The 12,956-nt window shown below is 41.0% G+C and overlaps 1 pseudogene; it reads left to right on the forward strand.

Moving 5' to 3' along the window:
• Nucleotides 1-11,932: 11,932 nt before the first annotated feature.
• Nucleotides 11,933-12,485, forward strand: LOC118626717 (annotated as a pseudogene).
• Nucleotides 12,486-12,956: the final 471 nt, after the last annotated feature.

Genomic DNA, 12,956 nt, shown 5'->3' on the forward strand with positions numbered 1-12,956 from the left:
TGGCCCTGCCTTGGATCCTGTTTTCTCTGGCCCAGGCTACGCCTGGTTTCCGGAGATCCTGACAGGAAACAAAGGGCTGGAAGGGATGGAGAGCGGCCAAAATGAAAAGAAGACTGTGTCTTCATAGGACTTTTCATTTCAGTTAAACAACTTTGCTTCTCTCAAGCATAGATAGGTTTGCATTATTTTGAGTGAATTTCTTGCACTTTCCAAACCCTCGTTTACTTATTGCCAATATGGTAAAAAAGAAAATAGCTCACCAACCTACCTCACAATGGTGATGGTCCCTGAAGCAGGCTACGTGAGAGCTTTGGAAAGAACATGGCAATGGGCTGTGTCAAACAGATGGCAATATTCCTGCCTTTGTACAATATGATATTCCAAAGATCCCCTCCATCCCAGACAGTTTCTTTCCTTCCCAGATTCACCCAGAATGTCTGGGGTCTAGTCATCAGCAGCCAGTCAGAGTCTCACACTTTTTAAATAAACTTAAGGGCATCTGTTGAAGCCTGAATTCATAGGAAAAGAATGGAGGAATCCCAGTGGAAGCAGAAGAAGCTGTTAATTGATATAAATTCCTGGTCTTTGAATACAGCAGGCACGGAACAAAGGAAGGGCATCTAGACAGAGAGTTCAAACAGGCCACTTGGACCTGCTTGGTCCTCAGAAGGCGTGGTAACAGATCATGGTCACTATTGTTGGTGGCAAGAGGGCAGAATTCAGGAGCAATTCTCCAAAAGGCTACCAGGTCCTAAATTGCAAAGATTAGAAGTCTGGTAGCTAATGATATGCAGTATAAGCAGCCAGAGGCCAACTTCTAGGAAAATTGGCAGAGGCAATAGTTTAGGATCAGAAGTACTGTCTCTGTCACATCAAATTATAACCAAGCAGAGACCCTATTCCAAAGAAAACAGAGTTCCAGGTAGAGCCAAGGCAAAAATTAGAACTAAAGAAATCAAGCAGGAAAATTTAAAAATAAATGAAATAGGCCAATCAGAGAAAGACAAATACCACACGCTCTTACTTATTTGTGGACTATAATGAACAAAAAAAGCTGATGAACAAAATAGACCCAGAGACATATAAAGGAATACGGTTCAGACTGACGAACTTCTGAGGATGGGGGGCTGGGGGCGGGGGTGAGATAAACCAAAGAATTTACATGCATGTATGCGTAACCAATGGACATAGACAACAAGGCTTGGTGGTAGGGTGGGATAAGGAGGAGGGTGTCTGGGGGGAAAAAGGAGAAACATCTGAAACAAAAATAATTAATTTTAAAAATAAATAAAATAGGATAGATGGTAGTGTTAATTTTCCCTTCTAATGACCTGGTCTTAGTCCTAGCATCACAAAACCAGTCCAAAAAAACCTCTCTGTTCATCTTAAACTTAGGGAAACTAATGCCCAGAGAGGAGAAATGGCATATGAGGAGATATAGCAAGGACTCACAAGTCACATCTGAACATCGTGCACTTACAAGATAATATGCCCCGCCAGGGCTAAGCAGTAGGATGGGCAGACTGCCGACTCCCTGAAGCCCTAGGAAGTCTCTAACACTGACCCTCTCAGCTCCTGACCCGTTTCCGCAGCAGTAAGGCCCTCAACAGAGGCACTGTCCAGAGACAGCACGTGTGGGGAAAGAGCTGGCCCTTGGAATAAAATCCCAACTATAAGACAGAAGGTTGCGGGGCAGTAGTCATGGGGCCTTTGGTTAACCAGTAAGTGTAAAAGGAGGCTATGAGTGGGAGCTTCCCCCTTTAACCCAAACTGGGTACTTCTACCAGTTTGGGGACTCCTGCGAAGTCACAGGCCAGTATCTGGGAGCATAAAGTAGATATAAAACTCTTCTGGTCTGGCCAGTGTGGCTCAGTGGTTGAGCATCGACCTGTGTACCAAGAGGTCGCTGGTTGAATTCCCAGCAGGACACATGTCCAGGTTGTGGGTCCAATCCCAATTGGAGGACATGCAGGAGGCGGCCAATCGATATTCTCTCTCACCAATGTTTCTATCTCTCTCCCTCTCTCTCTCAAATCAATAAAGGAAAATAAAAAAAAACTCGTCTGACAGCTTTAGAAATAAGAGCTGCATATGACAGAGTGGGACATGAAATTTACTGAATGCACAGATTTCATCGAGGTGTCTCCTCTTCCCCAGTGTCCTAGATGGAGTGTCCTTGGACACTAACTAGTTCCCTATTTGGGGGAAGTCCAGAAATCTCTGAAACTTCTATAGAATCTAAATATCCATGTCACCCGTGTCTCTAGCCACTCCATTTAAGCATCCTGTCCCTGTTTAGCTTCCACATAATCCCCAAAGCACACCTCAGTGACTTTAGTAATGTCCACAAGGAATCAAGTATCCCATGCATTTGTAATGTTCATTGCTTTTTAATGACTTGAGGTTTGTAGAAGTGTTCCATGGCTTATGACACATATGATGCTATTATAATGATTGATTCATATTCTTCCCTTTTCCTTTTTGACTCTCTGTCCCTCACAGAGAAAATACTTTCAAGGTGCTATTGCATATTATTTTCTCACCTTTCTCAGAAGCCTTGGAACTAGCTGAAGCCTAGGCTTGTCTGTATCTTCCTACCTCAAGATAACTTAGCAAGTCATAGTTTCCAATGAAAACAGTATGCTCTCTGAGATAAGATGATAAAATCTCTCATCATCAGCAAAAGAGAAACATATTTTCTACTTAGTATTTTTTTTTTCTGAAAACGATATTTACAACTTGTACAAAATTTTTTTATCTGAGATTGGCTAGGTCACATGCAAGAAAACTGGAAACTAATAAGACCAATCCCCTGGGTGGAGCAGCAGTCTTGGCACAGAGCAGGTGAACCGTGCAAGCTCAGCTAGGCAGATCTTAATCTAGGAGGAGAGGAGTGTATACCAGGCCAACATCTTGCTCAAAAAGTCTATGGGCTATGTGTATCAGAAAAGCCTTGTTGGAGCAGAGATAGAAGAGAAAGGAAGTCAGGCTCCAGAGAGCTAGAAACAAGGGTAGGAATGCAGACACTATACCTTGGACCCCGATAGAACTTGTCAAAGTTTAACAAGAGCCTCGTGCAAGAAGAAAAAGGGCTAAAGCGAGAAGAAAGGTAGGCTCTCTTAGTCAACACAGGCTGCTATAACAAAGTACGACGGACAGCTTGGCTCATAAACACCGGAAATTTACTTCTCACATCTCTGGAGACTAGAAGTCTGAGATCAGGTGCTAGTGTGGCCGGTTCTGGTGAGGGCTACTTTCCAGACTGCAAACTGCCATCTTCTCATGGCATCCTCACATGGTGGAAAGAAGGCAAGCGGGCTCTTTGGTGTCTCTTTCATAAGGGCGTTAATCCTATTTGTGAGGACTCCACTCTCATGACCTAATTCCTCCCAAAGGCCCCACCTACTAATACCATCCCATTGAGGAGTTGGATTTCAACATATAAATTTTAGGAGGACACAGACATTTAATCCATTGCAGGCACTCAGACAGGAAAACATAATTGGACTTGGTTACATGTCTTTGATACACAGAAGGATGGTGACATAGGAGTAGGGGTACAAGATTGGTATATAATACCTATATGTATTGTGAATGTGATATCTTTGTGCTACACACCTTTGTCATTGAGTATCATTAATAAATCCCTTTATCTCTATTAATGTTTTTTGCTTTATGATCTATTTTTGTCTGATTTTAGAATAGCTACATTAACTTTCTTTTGATTATTTTTTGCACAGGCTATCTTTTTTCTTTATTTTTACTTTTAGCAATTTTGTGTTCTTATAATGATAGTGTGTCTGCCCTGGCCAGTTTTGCTCAGTGGTTGGAGCCTCGGCCTGCGGACCAGAGAGTCCTGGGTTCGGTTTCTGCTAGGAGCACGTACCAAAAAAAGAAAAAGAAAGTGTGTCTCACTCCCACAACCACATCAAAATTACAACTAAACTATAAAACAACCATCATTCAGAACTGCCTGAAATCTGGCTGAATAGGGAATTAAAGAAGAAGATGCATTAAGACTGAGAGGAGAAGCAGAGATGCAGAATAGGCTGGACCCACATCCATGTGTGGAAAATAAAAATTAGGAGGGATACTTCAGCTGCAGAGGTCCCCCTTGAGGGGCAAGGGGTCCCAGCCCCACACCAGGCCCCCCAGCCCAGAGTTCCAGTGCCAAGAAGAGAAGTCCTCATAACTTCTGGCTGTTAAAACCAACTGAGACTGTAGCTGGGTGAGACATACCAATGCTGGAGTCCCAGGTGCTCCTTTCAAAGGGCTCAAGCACAGACTTACTCGGACTCACTCCCTCTGAGCCCCAGCACTGGGGCAGCAGCTCGAAAGGCACCAGAGACATACGGGGAGGAACTGAATTGTCCAGCATCAGGATGAGAGCTGGGGAACAGCTTTCTCCAAGACAGAAGTGCTGGCATAGGCCACTGTTCCTTTGATAAGCCCTCCCCACCACAGAGCCAGCAGGCAGGCACCATATCTGAGACTCCATCAACCTGGCTCATACTGTTTGCTCCACCCTGATGATTCTCTATGGCCCCACCCCACCCAATTTTCATGCCCACCCAAGCTATTTCCTGTGGCTTTTCCACGTGAATGGCCTTTCTTGACTCATGGTTCAGATTTTCCTAAAATCTCTCAAAGAAGCAGCATTTGGCCTCAGCATGCTTTGTACCTCTTGCTACGTGGCCCCAGGCTGGCCTGGAACTAGCAGCAGCCAGCCTTGCTTCACAGACTGGCCTCACCCTCTGCAGCCATGCCAGGTGGGGCCAGGCAGAGCACAGGTGGTAGCTGACCTGGCCTGGGATGCCTCAGAGCCAGGGCACCTGAGACAGCTTCAGATCACCTGAAGCATCACCACCCAACCACCTCCTCAAACGACACATTCAAAGGGAAGACTCGGCAGGCACCAGAGCCCTGCTGAAGTACTTCCTGCTCTGTGGGGTGGGCCCCTACACAGCTGATCCTCCACAGTAGTTAGAGGTTGGTGTTTGGGTGTTTGGTAGTCACAGCCAGTCCTTGCAACTGATTGGCTTCGGGAAACTTCTTCCTGTTGATATGCCAACAGCAATCAAGGCTAAACTACAAGAGGAGGGGGCACACAGTCCACAGAGGGGGAACACCTCAAGTTCCCAGCTTGGGTGATCAGGGAGGCTGTACCACTGGACCCTATAGAACATCTACTACATTAGACCACTCTACCAAGCCTGGTATATGTAGCAGCTCTACCTAATACATAGAAACAAATAGAGGGAGGCTGCTAAAATGAGGAGACAAAGAAACATGTCCCAAATGAAAGAACAGAACAAAACTGCAAAAAAAGAACTAAACAAAATGAAGACAAGCAATCTCCTAGAAGCAGACTTCAAAACACTGATTATAAGGATGCTCAAGGAACTTAGTGAAAACTTCAAAAGCATAAAAAAGGACTCATCAGAAATAAAGAATAATTTACAGGGAATCGACAGAAAAATAGATGCAGCTGAGAACCAAATCAGCAATTTGGAATATAAGGAAGTAAAAAAAATACCCAATAGGAACAGCAAGAAAAAAAAATGCAGCCTCCTGCCTGGCCAGTGTGGCTCAGTGGTTGAGCATCAACTCATGCACCAAGAGGTCACTAGTTTGATTCCCAGTCAGGGCACATGCCCAGGTTGTGGGCCCGATCCCCAGTGGGGGGCATGCAGGAGGCGGCCAATCGATGTTCTCTCTCATCGATGTTTCTATCTCTCTCTCCCTCTCTGTTCCTCTCTCTCTGAAAAAAAAAAACAAAACAAAAAAATGCAGCCTCCTGATGCTCCCTGCTTGCCCAGTTGTTTCTCAAGGCTCCCCAACCATGGACACTCATAAGAATGGCATCCTGCTGGACCCTCTTAGCTGTTCTGCAAGGATTCGGAACCAATTTTGTAGCGTTTTAAAAAGACTATTCTCCAGAATGTTGAGATTGCCAGAGAAGTGACTTGTCATAAAAGGAAAATACTGCTCCACCTAAACTCAAACTTCAAGCTTAATATATATTTGCTGTGGAGGGGAAAATGGCAGTGGAGTGAATGGAAGCTACACAAACCATCTCCCAGGACCAAACTGGAATTACAACTAAAATAAAGACAAATCATCAGGGGGAACCAACTGAAAACCAGCTGGAGAGAACCCTTATAACCAGGGACAGAAAGAGGACAACAAAATGAGCCTGGTGGGAAGTGCAGAGGTACAAGAGGGTGGGCTGGGAACCCACAGACAGCAGCTGAGGACCATTTTAGCTGTGAGCAGTCAGTTCCCTGAAGGTCCAGAGCACTAAATCACCTACATCCACTCACCTTGGGCTCTGGCAGAGAGAAGGTGGACTGGACTGGAACTGTGTGAAGAGAGTCCCAGGCTCCAGGCTCAAGAGAGAGCTGGAAAGGAGGACACCAGGAATTTTATGCTGAATCACTCCCTCATAGGACAGTAGCCATATTATTCAAAGATCCCCTTCCAAGAGCCACTGGGAAAAGCAACAGCTCCTCCCTCAGGAAATTAACAGCACCAGGCCAGGCCATAGAAATGCAAATTGAGGCTCATTAACAGCTAGAGACTGCCAGCAAGCAATTGCTGCATCCTCTGGAAATTCTCTTACCCTGTACACTTGAGGGGTTTTTCATTCAGCTGAGGGCTACAACCCAAAGCTCATCAAGTTACTGAGAATAATAGCCTGACAGCAAAGACTAGAGGATTACTGAACATTTGCTTGGTGTGCAAATCAACCCAGGAAACTAAGACTTGACAGTGGTGCTTAAAGTGGGTTCTCCCCCACTCATCCAAATCTAGTGGAGGAAGCCATAATCAGTGGAACACCAACACCCACAGGGAAATTTTGGCAGGCTCCAAAACTCACTGAGATAGCCAAAATGGTGAAACAAAGAAACAAGTCCATAATGAAAGAACAAGAGAATTCTACAAGAGACATGATAAATGAATGGAATTAAGCAAGATATCAGAAGCAAAATTCAGAGTAATGATTATGAGGAAGTTCAACAGCATGAATAGAGACATAGAAATATGGAAAACCAACCAATTGGAAATGAAGAATGACATAACAGAAATAAAGAACACATTGGAAGGAATAACCAGCAGAGTAGAGGAAGCCAAGGATCGGATCAGTGAATTAGAAGAAAGGGTATAAAAAAATCACCCAATCAGAGAACCAGAAAGAAAAAAAAAATTAAAAAACAGGAAGACAGTTTAAGAGAACTGTGGGAACATAACAACATCTGCATTATAGGAGTTCCAGGAGAAGAAGAAAATGAGCAAGGGTTAGAGAATATATTTGAAGAAATAGTGACAGAAAACATCCCTAATTTGGTGAAAGAAAAAGGCATACAAGCTCAAGAAACACAAAGAACCCCAAGTAAGAAGAACCCAAAGAAGCCCACACCAAGACACATAATAATTAAAATACCAAAAATTAAAGACGAAGAGAGAATCCTAAATGCAATAAGAGATGAGCAACAGGTTACCTACAAAGGAACCTCCCTAAGTCTATCAGCTGACTTCTCAACAGAAACACTACAGGCCAGAAGGGAATGGCATGATGTAATCAAGGTAATGAAAAACAAGGATCTGAATTCAAGACTACTCTATCTAGCAAGGCTATCATTCAAAATAGAAGGTGAAATAAAGAGTTTTCCAAACAAAAATACAAAAAAACAAAAGGCTAAGGGAATATATTAACACCAAACCAGTACTCAGAGAAATGTTAAAAGGACTACTGTAATAAGCAGAAGAAATAGAAAGAGAAACATAATCATAATAAACAAAAGTGGCAATAAACAAGTACATATTAATAATAACCTTAAATGTAAATGGATTAAATGTTCTGCTCGAAAGAGTAGCTGAGTGAATAAGAAAGCATGACTCATATGTATGTTGTTTACAAGAGACCTGCTTCACAACAAAAGTCTCACATAGGTTGAAAGTGAAGGGATGAAAAATAATCTTCAACGCAGATAAAAAGGAAAAAAAGCTGGGGCAGCAATACTCATATCTGATAAAGTAGACTTCAAAATGAGGGCCATAACTAGAGAAAAAGAAGGTCATTACATAATTCTAAAAGAATCTGTCCATCAGGAGGATATCACCTTGGTAAATATATATGCAACCAATATAAGAACACCAAAATACATTTAAAAACTTCTGGAGGACTTCATAGGAGAAATAGACAGCAATGCAATCATAGCAGGGGACTTCAACACCTTGCTGACATTACTTGATAGATCCTCTAGACAAAAAATTAACAGGGAAACAGAGACTCTAAATGATGCACTAGATCAAATGGATTTAATAGATATCTACAGAGAAGTACACCCCCAAAATGCAGAATTCACATTCTTCTCAAGTGCACATGGAACATTCTCAAAGATAGAAGACATGTTAGAACACAAACTAAGTCTCTACAAGTTCAAGAAGATTGACATCATATCAAGCATCTTCTCAGATCACAATGGCATAAAAATAGAAATCAATTACAATAAAAACACTCCAAACATTCAAACACATGAAGGCTAAATATCATGTTATTAAACAATGAATGGGTTACCAAGGAAATCAAGGAAGAAATTGAAAACTTCCTGGAAACCAATAAAACTGAACACACAACTACACAAAATCTAAGGGACACAGCAAAAGCAGTCTGAGAGGGAAGTTCATAGCAGTACAGGCCTACTTCAAGAAACAAACAAACAAAAAAAAAAAATCCTAATTGACTATATAACCCCACAACTTAAAGAACTAGAAAGTAAACAAAAAGAAAAACCTAAATCAAGTAGAAGGAAAGAAATAGTAAAAGTCAGAGCAGAACTAAATGACATAGAAACTAAAAATACAATTCAAAAGATCAATGAAACAAAGAGTTGGTTCTTTGAAAAAATAAACAAGAGTGATGAACCCTTAGCCAGACTCACCAAGAAAAAAAGAGAGAGGACCCAAATATACAAAATCAGAAAAGAAAGAGGAGAAGTAATAACTGACACCACAGAAATACAAAGGATCATTAACAAATACTATGAACAATTATATGCCAACAAATTGGACAATCTAGGCAAAATGGACAAATTTTTAGAAATACACAGTCTCCCAAAACTGAACCTGGAAGAGATAGAAAACTTGAACAGACCAATAACAACTAAGGAAATTGAAAACTTAATCAAGAAACTCCCAGCAAACAAAAGCCCAGGCCCAAACGGCTTCACGGGGGAGTTTTACAGAACATTCAAAGAAGAGCATCCATTTTCCTCAAAATATTCCAAAAAATCCAAGAAGAAGAAACACTTCCAAACTCATTTTATGAGTCCACCATAATTCTGTAGTGTGTAGATAAAGACACTACAAAGAAAGAAAAATACAGGCCAATATCCCTGATGAACATAGATGCCAAAATCCTGAAAAAATAATAACAAATTGGATCCAGCAATACATTAAAAAAATTATTCACCATGACCAAGTAGGATTCATCCCAGGGGTGCAAGGCTGGTACAATATTCGCAAATCAGTAAATGTGATACACCACATAAACAAAATAAAAGATAAAAACTATATGATTATATCAATAGATGCTGAAAAAGCATTTGACAAAATCCGGCACGCATTTCTGATAAAAATGCTGAGCAATGTAGGAATAGAGGGATCATATCTCAGCATAATAAAGGCCATAGATAAAAAACCTACAGCCAACATTATACTCAATGGCTGCACCAGTCTGCATTCCTACCAGCAGTGTACCACAGTCCCGTTTTCTCCACACCCTCGCCAACAATTGTTGTTTGATGATTTGTTGATGGCGGCCATTCTGACAGGTGTGAGGTGATACCTCATTGTTGTTTTAATTTGCATCTCTCTGATGATTAGTGATGTTGAGCATTTCTTCATATGTCCCTTGGCTATTTGTATGTCCTGTTTGGAGAGGTGTCCATTCAGCTCCTCTGCCCACTATGGAAAACAATAAGGTGTTACCTCAAAAAATTAAAAATTAAACTTCCATTTGACCCAGTGATCCCACTTTTAGGAATATACCCTAAGAAGCCTGAAACACCAATCAGAAAGAATATATGTACCCCCATGTTCATAGCAGCACTATTTACAATGGCTAAGATCTAGAAACAGCCCAAGTGTCCATCAGTAGACGAATGGATAAAAAAGCTGTGGTACATATACACAATGGAGTACTATGCAGCTGTAAGAAAGAAAGATCTCTTATCCTTTGAGACAATGTGGAGGGACCTGGAAAGTATTATCCTAAGTGAAACAAGCTAAGCAGAAGAAGACAAATACCACATGATCTCACTTATTTGTGGAATATAATGAACATAACAGTCTGAGAAATAGGGTAGACCCAGAAACATGGAAATAGGGTACAGACTGACAACCCACAGAAAAGGGGGTGCTGGGGGGAGGGAAGAGTTAAACCATAGAACTTATATGCATGTACACATAACCAATGGACATGGACAACAAAGCCGGGGATGAGGCGGGGGGGATGGGGAGGAGGGTGTCAATGGAGTAAAAAACGAGAAACATCTGTAACAAAAATAAAATTAAAAAAAAAAAAATTATACTCAATGGTCAAAACTAAAAACACTTCCCTTAAGAACAGAAACAAGACAGGGATACCCACTTTCTTTGCTCCTATTTAACATAGTACTGGAAGTCTTAGCCACAGCAATTAGACAAGAAGGAAAAATAAAAGGGGTTCAAATTGGAAAGGAAGAAGTGAAACTGTCATTTTTTGAAGATGACATGATATTGTACATAGAAAACCCTAAAGACTCCATCAGAAACCTACTAGGCTTAATAAACAAATTTGTCAAATTAGCAGGATACAAAATTAACATCAAGAAATAAACAGCATTCTTATACACCAATGATGCACTCACAGAAAGAGAAACTAAAAAAACAATTCCATGTAACATTGCAGCAAAAAAATTAAGATACCTAGGAATAAACTTAACCAAGAAGTAAAGGACCTCTTCACAGAAAACTACAGGACATTAAAAAAAGAAATAGAAGAAGATATTTTAAAAGTGAAAGCATATACCTTGTTCATGAATTGGAAGAATTAACATCATTAAAATGTCCATACTACCCAAAACAATCTATAGATTCAATGCAATCCCCATTAAAATATCAATGACATATTTCACAGAACTAGAACAAACACTTCAAAAGTTTATGTGGAACCAAAAAGACCCCAAATAGCCACAGAAACCTTGAAAAAGAAGAAAGAACAAAGTAGGTGGGATCATAATACCGGATATCAGATTATACTACAAAGCTACTGTAATCAAAATAGCCTGGTACTGCCACAAGAACAGACATATAGATCAATGAAACAGAACAGAGAACCCAGAAATTGACCCCAGACATTATGCTCAATTAATATTTGACAAAGGTGGCAAGAGCATGCAATGAGGTAAAGACAGCCTCTTTAATAAATGGTGTTGGAAATACTAGACAGCTACATGCAAAAAAACGAAACTAGATCACTAACTTACACCATACTCAAGAATAAATTCAAAATGGATAAAAGACTTAAATGTGACACGTGAATCTATAAAAATCCTAGAAGAAAATGTAGACAACAAAATTTCAGACATCACATGCAATAGATTTTCACTGATACAACCCATAAAGTGAGAGAAACAAAGGAAAAAATTAATACATGGGACTACATCAAACTAAAAAGCTTCTGCACAGCAAAAGAAACAAGCAATAAAATGGAAAGGGAGCCCACTATATGGGAGAGCATAATTACCAATGACAGATCAGATAAGGGGTTACTTTCCAAAATATACAGAGTACTCATACAACTCAACAAAAGCAAGACAAAGAATTCAATTAAAAAATGGGCAGGGCCTTGCAGACACCATTATACCGGAACCGCTCGAGCCTAGTCATGGTGAAGCCCATCATGTATTTTGACATTGCCGTCGATGGTGATCCCTTGGGCCGCATCATCTTCGAGCTGTTTTTGGACAAATTTCCAAGAACAGCGCAAAACTTTCGTGTTCTGAGCACTGGGGAGAAAAGATTTGATTATAAATGTTCCTCCTTTCGCAGAATTATTCCAGGATTTATGTGCCAGGGTGGTGACTTCACACGCCATAGTGGCACAAGCGGCAAGTCCATCCATCTATGGGGAGAAATTTGATGATGAGAATTTCATCCTGAAGCACACGGGTCCTGGCATCCTGTCCATGGCAAATGCTGGACCCAACACAAATGGTTCCCAGTTTTCCATCTGCACTGCCAAGACTGAGTGGTTGGATGGCAAGCACATGGTCTTCAGCCAGGTGAAAGACAGCATGGATGTTGTAACAACCATGGAGAGCTTTGGGTCCAGGAATGGCAAGACCAGCAAAAAAGTCACCATTGCTGGCTGTGGACAACTCTCATAAATTTGACTTGTGTTTTATCTTAACTACCAGACCATTCCTTCTGTAGCTCAGGAGAGCCACCCCTTCACCCCCATCTGCTTGGAATGTCTATGATATTTATGCTCTTGCCACAGTTCATTGAATTCCATATTTTCTTTATTCTTTCCAAGTCTAGCTGGATTGCAGAGTTAAGTTTATGAATATAAAATAAAAACTAAGCAATTGTCAAAAAAAAATGGGCAGAAGACCTAAATAGATACCTTTCTAAACAGGTCATACAAATGGCCAAGAGATATATGAAAAAATGCTCAATGTCACTAGTCATCAGAGAGATGCAATTTAAAATGACTATGAGGTATCACCTCACACCTGTCAGAATGGCAGCTATCAACAAATCAGCAAACAGCAAGTGCTGGCAAGGATGTGAAGAAAAGGGGACTCTAGTACACTAGTGGTGGGAACGCAGACTGGTGCAGCCACTGTGGAAAACAATATGGTGTTCCCTTAAAAAATTAAAAATGGAACTGTCATTTGACCCAATGA

This window comes from Molossus molossus, unplaced genomic scaffold (assembly GCF_014108415.1).
Source record: "Molossus molossus isolate mMolMol1 unplaced genomic scaffold, mMolMol1.p scaffold_m16_p_12, whole genome shotgun sequence".
Lineage (NCBI taxonomy): Eukaryota > Metazoa > Chordata > Mammalia > Chiroptera > Molossidae > Molossus > Molossus molossus.